The sequence below is a fragment of the Pteropus vampyrus genome, unplaced genomic scaffold (genome assembly GCF_000151845.1).
Source record: "Pteropus vampyrus isolate Shadow unplaced genomic scaffold, Pvam_2.0 Scaffold81, whole genome shotgun sequence".
Lineage (NCBI taxonomy): Eukaryota > Metazoa > Chordata > Mammalia > Chiroptera > Pteropodidae > Pteropus > Pteropus vampyrus.
In genome coordinates, this window is record NW_011888862.1 from 5,761,387 (window position 1) to 5,769,339 (window position 7,953).

A 7,953-nucleotide genomic window follows, 5' to 3' on the forward strand; every position below is an offset into this window, starting at 1 on the left:
TTGGTACAAATAATTGATAGATATATTTGAGGTCCAGGTCTTTCAAGGGTATTATCAAAACAATATGTATCAGTCAGCTATTGCCACGATAATGCTGCATAATAAGCCAACCTAAAACTCAGAGGCTGAGATCATTTGTTCTTGTTCACATACCTGTGGGTTGGCTGACGTTTGGATAATATAGACCAAGCTTGGCTGAACTAGGCTCCAAGTTCTAGGTTGAGTCCAGGATGTCTCTCTGTGTCTTTTCTTCTTGGACCAGCAGACTAGTTGAACATGTTCTTTCATGGCAATGGCAGAAGCACAAAAGGGGTGAATGGAAACATCAACTACTTTATGGTCTAGGCTCAGAACTGGCACCCTTAGTCCACGGCCATGCCACCCTGAACAAGCCCAATTCCATCTGATCTCGGAAGCTAAGCAAAGTTGGGTCTGGTTAGTACTTGGATGGGAGACCACCTAGGAAGACCAGGAGCTGTAGGTGTAAAAAATAAAAGATAAGGGATTGTAAGCTGACAAAATCCTTGCAATTTGTGAAGTCAACCAGGGTTACCTCAGCTAAAACAAACAAACAAACAAACAAACAAACAAACAAACAAACAGAACAGCCACCCTCACTTTTGTTTATGTTCCACTTGGCCAAAGAAAGGCATATGGCTAAGCAACATCATCAGTGGATCAGGGAAGTATACTCTACCTCTAGATGGAAGAACTATAAAGTCACAGGATAGAGGGCACACGTAAAGAGAGGATGGATAATTGGAAACAATGCAATCTTCCACAGCTGTACACCAGCAAAGAAGCAACACAGTTATCTTTACTTTCATACCTTTAGCTATTCCATCTTGCTTCTTCTCAAGATTGTAGGCACCCATTTATGAAATGCCTGGGAGTAATGTCATTTGGGGATGTTGGAGCAAGAACCTCCAAAAAGCATCTCCTGCATAAAAGCAACAAAAACATTGGCAAAAATCATCAAGATCAACTTTTTCAGAACTCTGAAAATTAGCCAAAAGCTTACAGCAATCCAAGGAGCTATATAGGAGCAACATTTTTGTGTACTTAATTTTAAGTTGGTATTAATCCAAAGTAGACTGTTATAAGTTAAAATATAATTCTTAGGGCAATCACTAAGAAAATAACTCAAAAACATAGTAAAAGAAATAAAAAGAGAATTAAAATAGTATACTAAATATATCTATTTAACATAAAAGAAGGAGGTAATGGAGGATTACAGGAATAAAAAGACAATACGTGTAGAAAACAAATAACGAAGTGGTAAATGTATATTCTATATTATTAAATATATTAAATACAAATGGATTAAATAATCAAAAGACAGAGATTGGCAGAATGAATATAAAACAAAAGATCCACAATATGCTGTCTATAAGAGATACACTTTAGATTCAAAGACAAAAATAGGTTGAAAGTAATAGGACAGAAAAAGATTCATGCAAACATAACCAAAAAGAGCTAGAGTAGCTATACTATTATCAGATAAAATAGACTTTAAGATAAAAATTGTTACTACAAACAAAAAAGGACATTTTATAATGATAAAAAGGTCAATTCATCAGGAAGATAGAACAGTTGTAAACATATGTGCACCTAACAACAGAGTCCCAAAATACATGAAGCAAAAGCTGACAGAATTGAAGAGACAAATAGATAAAACTTATGGGATGCAGCTAAAGCAGTGCTTACCGAGAATTTTATAGGCAGAAATGCCTATATTAAAAAGAAGAAACGTTTTAATCAATAACTTAACTTTATACCTTAAGAAATTAGAAAAGAAGAGCTAATTAAATTCAAAGCAAGCAGGAGGAAGGAAATGACAAAGATTAGAGTGGATATTCATGAAATAGAAAATAGGAAAACAATAGAGAAATATCAGTGAAACCCAAAGCTGGGTATTTGAAAAGATCAACAAAATTAACCAAACTTTAATTTGAGCAAGAAAAAAGAGAAGATTCAAATTACTAAAGTGAGTAATGAATGTGGGGACATTACTATCAACCTAATAAAAATAAAAATGATCAGAAGACAATAATATGAATGATTGTATGCCAAAAAATTGGACAGTCTAGATGACATGGACAAATTCCCAGAAAGATATGAGTACTGAAAATGACTCAAATAGAAATAGAAAATCTAAATACAGGCAAAAACATTGAATCAGTAATTAAAAAACTACCCATAAAGTAAATCCCAGGACCATATGGTTTCTTTGGCAAAATCTATCAGATGTTTAAGAAAGAATTAACACCAAGCCTTTACAAATTCTTCCAAAAAATAGAGGGGAGGGAATACTAATCAACTCATTCCATGTGGCAGTATTACCTGATACTAAAACCAGAAAAAGACATTACAAGAAAACTACAAACCAATAGCCATTATAATTATTAAAGCATAAATCCTTATCAAAAACAATGGAAAACCAAATCCACATATAAAAAGGATTATACACTATGACCAAATGATATTTATCCTATGTATACAAGATTATCTCAATATATTAAAATCAATGTTAGTCATATTAATTAATAAAGGGCAAAACCCCCTGATCACTTAAATAGACAAAGAAAAAGCATTTGACAAAATACAACACCTTTTCATGATTAAAAATAAAAACACTCAACAAACTAGGAATGGAAGGAAACTTTATTAACTTGATAAAAGATCCTATGAAAAACTCAAAGCTAACATCATAGTTAGGACTGTAAGCTTTCTCCCTAAGAACAGGAACAAGACAAGGATGTCACCTTCTTGCTACTTCTATTCAATATTTAACTGGATATTCTAGCCAGGGTAGTCAGGCAAGTAAAAGAAATAAAATACATCCAGATTAGAAAGGAAGAAGTAAAACTATCTCTATTTGTAGATGACATGATCTTGTATATAGAAAATCCTAAGGGATTCACACACACACACACACACACACACACACGCACGCACGCACGCACGCATGCATGCACGCACACACGCACGCACGCACACACACGGAGACACAATTAGAGCTAATCAGTAAGTTCAGTGAGGTTATAGGACACTATCAGTATTAAAAATCACTTGTATTTCTATCACTAGTAATGAACAATCTGAAAATGAAATTAAAAAACAATTTCATTTTAAAAGAAACAAGAAGATAAAATGCTTTGGAATAAATTGAAAAAAAGTCGTGCAAGACAGGTATCTGAAAACTATAAAACTTCATTGGAAGAAGTTAAAGAAGACCTAAGTAAATGGAAGGGTATCTCATATTCATGGATTGAAAGAGTTAAGATAATAATACTCCCCAAATTGATCTACAGAGTCACTGCAATCCCTATAAAAATTCCAGATGCTTGTATTTTTTGCATAAATTGACAGCTCTTTATAAAATTCATATAGAAACTCAAAGTACCCAGAATAGCTAAAACAATGTTGAAAAAGAAAAACAAAGTTGGAAGAATCACTTCCCAATCTCAAAATTACTACAAAGGAACAGTAATCAAGACAATGTGATACTGGCATAAGAATAGATATATAAGTCAATGAAGTAGAACTGAAATTCCAGAAACAAACTCTTACATTCATGGTCCATTGATTTTCTACAAGGGCACCAAAACAAGTCAATAAGGTACGAATAGTCCTCCCAAGAAATAGTGATGAGACAATTAGATATCTATATGTAAAAGAATGTAATTGGATGACTACCTCATGCCATATGCAAAATTTAAGTAAAAAATGGATCAGTGACCTAACTGCAAAAGCTAAAACTATAAAACTCTTAGAAGAAAGTGTACATGTAAATCTTCATAACATTGGCTGAAGAAGTAGTTTCTTAGCTATGATAGCAAAAACACAAGTGATTAAAAGAAAAAGTAGATAAATCAGATTTCATCAAACTAAAAACTTTTGTGCTTTAAAGGACACTATCAAAAAAGTGAAAAGACAACCCATAGAATTGGACAAGATATTCACCAATCGTATATTCAATAATGGTCTAGAATCCAGAATATGTAAAGAGCTTTTACAACTCAACAATAAAAGTCACATAATCCGATTTTTAAAATGGATGAAATCTTTGAGTAGAGTTTTTTCTCTAGAGAAGATAAACAAATGGCCAACAAGCATGTGAAAAAATGCTCAATATCAGTAGTTATTAGGAAAATGCAAGTCAAAACCACAATTAGATACCACTTCATACACACTATGATGGTAATGTTTAAAAAAAGAAAGAAAGAAAACAGCAAGTTTTGGCAATGATGTGTAGAAATTGGAACCCTCATACAATTCTGTTAAGATTGGAAAATGGTACATCCTGTTGCATTTTGTATCTCAATACAAATTAAATAATAAAAGTAAAGTGCCTTCTAGTTTCTTCTTAAAACCTTTTCCTTGTCTCCATCCTGTTGGCTTGATTGTGGATTCCTTATTCAGAATGACCACCAAGTTGGATGGTTTGGCACATAGTGCAAATTGACCCGCCCAGTTCCATTCCAAAGCCTCTATGGCATGCCTCACTGCATGCTGGGGACAGGAAAGCTAAATTCATTTCCCATTTTCTCTTGCAGCATGATTTCCATGTGTGTCCCAGGTTTTACCTCCCTGAGAGATTTGCAAAGTGGAAATGAGGTGGACTCCATGCTTCCTATGGCACACACAGTTATAAAGTTTTGTTTCTCTGCAGCAGCAGTTACAGTGGTCCCTGTGTGAAGCTCTAACTTTACGAGTGTTGAGAAGCAGATCATGGGGCTTTCATTCTGTTGATATAGCCTGGGCTGAGGCCGTATGGTACTTGAGCAAGAGTCAACAATTTTTTTTTCTATAAAAGGCCAAATAGCAAATACTTTGGCTTTGTGGGCCATGTGGTCTCTGTTGCAACTTTTCAACTCTGTTATTGTAGCATGAGAACAGGCATATATAACACATAAATGAATGGACATGGCTGCTTTCCAATAAAGTTTTATTTACAAAAATTTGGCCCATGGGCCATAGTTTGCCAACCCACTGTCCTAGAGCGATAATTGTAATGGTAGTGGTAGCAGAGGTAGGATTTCCTTTGTTGGGTCAGTTCTATGGTGTGTTTTAAACAGTTGATAATCTTTTAGTAGTTGCATTAGGAATTGCAAAATGCATACTTAACCTTTCACAGTCTATTTAGAATCAGTATTTTTCTACTTCAATGAAAATGTGAAACGTTACTGCCATAGAGATCCCATTACTCTCCCCCCTTTCTACCACAGTTGTCTTATATAGTACATCTACATATATTGAGAAATATCTACAATGTTATATATTTTGCTTTCAACCTTCACACATGCTTTAAAGAACTATAATTTACCTAAATTTTTACCATTTCTGTCTCTAGTTAATTTGTTCTCTTTCCTCTAGCTTCTTAAACATATGGGATACAGTGATAATAATTATTTTAATGACTTTGTCTACTAATTCAATAATTTCTGTCATTCTAGGCTAGTTTCAATGGACTGATTTTCTTACTTCTTTGCTTTTCTGTTATATTTTAAATTGGATTCCAGACATTGTGAACTTTGCCTTGTTGGGTGTTGGGATATTTTTGCATTCCTCTAGTTTCTCCTTTTTCTGGGATGTGGTTGAATTACTTAGAGACAGTTTGATTCTCTTAAGTCTTGTTTTTAAGATTTGTTAGGCAGTACTAAAGCCTAGTTTAGGGGTCATTATTTCCCATTATTGAGGCAAAATGCTTCTGAGCACTCTACCTGATACCACATGAGTTATGAGGTTTTCCAATCTGATTGGTGTGAGCAGGCATTATATCTTGCCTTGTGTGAGCTCCAGGCGTCCTTCTCTCTGATCTTCCCTCCAGGTACTCTTCATTCTCTTAAAAATATCCTCTGGGAAGGGGAGTTGCGGGGCTGGGTGAAAGGGGTGAAGGGTTAAAGAAGTACAAATTAATAGTTGATAGATGGTCATGGGGATGGGGAGCACGGCATAGGGAATGCAGTGAACAGTAATATAATGGCTAGATGCAGAGCCAGAAGAAAGAAAGAGCAATCAGCGGGATCATTTATAAACTACATAAATGTCTAAGCAATGTACTGTCTGCTTGAAACTAATAAAATTTAAAAAAGAAAATATTATCTACAGCCATGCCACCCTGAACAAGCCTGATGCCATCTGATCTCAGAAGCTAAGCAGGGTTGGGCCTGGTTAGTACTTGGATGGGAGACCACCTGGGAAGACCAGGTGCTGTAGTCGTAAAAAATAAAAAATAAGGGATTGTGAGCTGACAAGGTCCTTGGAATCTGTGAGGTCAACCAAAGGTTGCCTCACCTAAAAAAAATAAATAAATAAATAAAAAGAAAATATCCCCGACTCCATAACTCCATGCCCTCATTGTCCCTTAGTTGCACTCACCTGACAAAACCCTGTCCCTCGGTCAGTCAAGATCTTAGACGCATCCAATCTTTAACTAGGCTCATGGGGAAAAACAATCAATGACACAAAAAAAGATTGCCCAAGTTAGCTGGGACCTCAAACTGTTATACAATCATTCTTTATGTCCTTAGCTACCTTTCTTTCATTTTCTACAGGGATTGTTTTCAACCTTCTACATTTTCCTCAGCACTGCCCTTCAGCAGTGCGTGCACGCGTGCGCACGCACACACACACACACACACACACACACACACACACACACACACACATCACTTGCATTGAATTTACAGGAAATAAACTTCTCATCATTTTTATAGAGAAAATAGAAGCCATCACATGGGAACTTCTTCAACTTCTCACCACCACACTTACTAAACAGCTCTGGTTTACTCTACCAAAGAGATCTGGTGAGTCAGTGAGACCGTGAGAAAAGCCTTTGGCAATGACTTTTGAAAACAAACGCTGCACATTTAAGTGAGAGATGGACAAACCAGTTTGGATAAACTAAGGGAACCTGGGCCTTTGCCCACTGCCACTAACAGAACCAAATTGGGTCCTGGCTGCATTACTTAAATGGGCTCAACTATGAAGTGCCTATTTGTTTGCTGGTTAGAAATTGTTCTTATTGCCTGGGTATCTTGTTTTCCCCTTGGGCATTTAAAATGAGCCCAATATTTTTGTGTGGCTTTCTCTTCAATTTTGTTTCAAAGGATGTTACTCTCTATTCCCATCTGTGGGGATTCTGGTTGTGAACCAATCTGCACTGTGTAGTTGTCTGAGGGAGGAGCGGAGTGTGTTTTTGAACAGACTTTGCTTTTGAAAGTTGCTTGGAGTCTGCCTTTTTTCAATACCCTGGCCTAATGATGAAACATCATGCTAGGGAGATTGTTATTCATCATTCATTGAATTCCAAGCTTGGGAGGAAATGGTGATATGAAGGGAGGAGAGATTGTGTGGAACGGAGGAAAGAGAACAGCCTGTGTACTTGTTTGCTCATGGTGGTGAGAATGTTATGCCCTGACCTTATTCTTGAAGAGAAATGATGCATAGCTTTATACAAGTAACCTGATCCGTCCCCACAAAGTGTATTTAGACATGGAAATATATGTGAACAAAAGAGATGTTCCTGTACTTATTAAAAGAAAGACAGAAAGCAAGCAAGCTGTGACTTCTTCTAATGCTCTATTTCTAAAATTCCTTTAAGCCTTCCTGGTTATTATACATAATTTTTATAAGATTACACTGGGTTCCAGCACAAGAGAGAGGTTCAATAATCCCAAAGCTCTTTTATGACATTGATTCTCTCACCCTTGGCATGGGTGATAATGGCAATGGAGGGGTTGGAAGTTGCTCGTGGGAAGAGAAGTGGGAGAGGTGTTGGTTACTTTGCCACCCACAGAGTCCCTGAATGTATTCCTCCTCTGATTCCAGTGAGTTTGTGTCATCAGTTATGCCTAGAAGACAGATAATTATAGTGGCTAAGACACAGAGACATTGGGCTTATCTGTGGATCTGGTGACCATGAGCTACTCCCCAGGAAGTGCATTT

At 36.3% G+C, this 7,953-nt stretch overlaps 1 non-coding gene and 1 pseudogene across 1 annotated transcript; both read left to right on the forward strand.

The window, feature by feature from the left end:
• Positions 1-365: 365 nt before the first annotated feature.
• On the forward strand, positions 366-484 carry LOC111741729 (annotated as a pseudogene).
• A 5,622-nt stretch (positions 485-6,106) lies between these two features.
• Positions 6,107-6,225, forward strand: LOC111741760. The gene has a single exon (XR_002781074.1). It is a non-coding gene; the product is annotated as a 5S ribosomal RNA (ribosomal RNA).
• The last annotated feature ends 1,728 nt before the right edge of the window (positions 6,226-7,953 follow it).